The following is a 335-nucleotide window of genomic DNA, read 5'->3' as shown; positions in this document are numbered from 1 at the left end:
GAAAGTATTCACACCCCTTAACTTTTTACATATTTTGTTGTTACAAAGTGGAATTAAAATGGATTTAATTGTATTTGTTTTGTGTGTCAATGATCTAAACAAAATACTAACATCTTGATTAGATAAGTATTCAACTTGGTAACAATTGACAACCAGCATCATGACATAAAATGTTCATAAAACTGTCATGACATATATTGTGTTATGTTATGGCTGGTTTTGACACCCACATAAGTGTCAACCTACCACACAAGGCAAAACATTCCATTACATCACAGCCTACTTGTCAACAGTATGTTTATGTTATATAACATTCTAAAATGTACCATATTAAA

The sequence above is a fragment of the Oncorhynchus clarkii genome, chromosome 26 (assembly GCF_045791955.1).
Source record: "Oncorhynchus clarkii lewisi isolate Uvic-CL-2024 chromosome 26, UVic_Ocla_1.0, whole genome shotgun sequence".
Taxonomy (NCBI): Eukaryota; Metazoa; Chordata; class Actinopteri; order Salmoniformes; family Salmonidae; genus Oncorhynchus; species Oncorhynchus clarkii.
The sequence above is the reverse complement of the archived record's forward strand: the minus strand, read 5'-3'. Positions refer to the sequence as shown.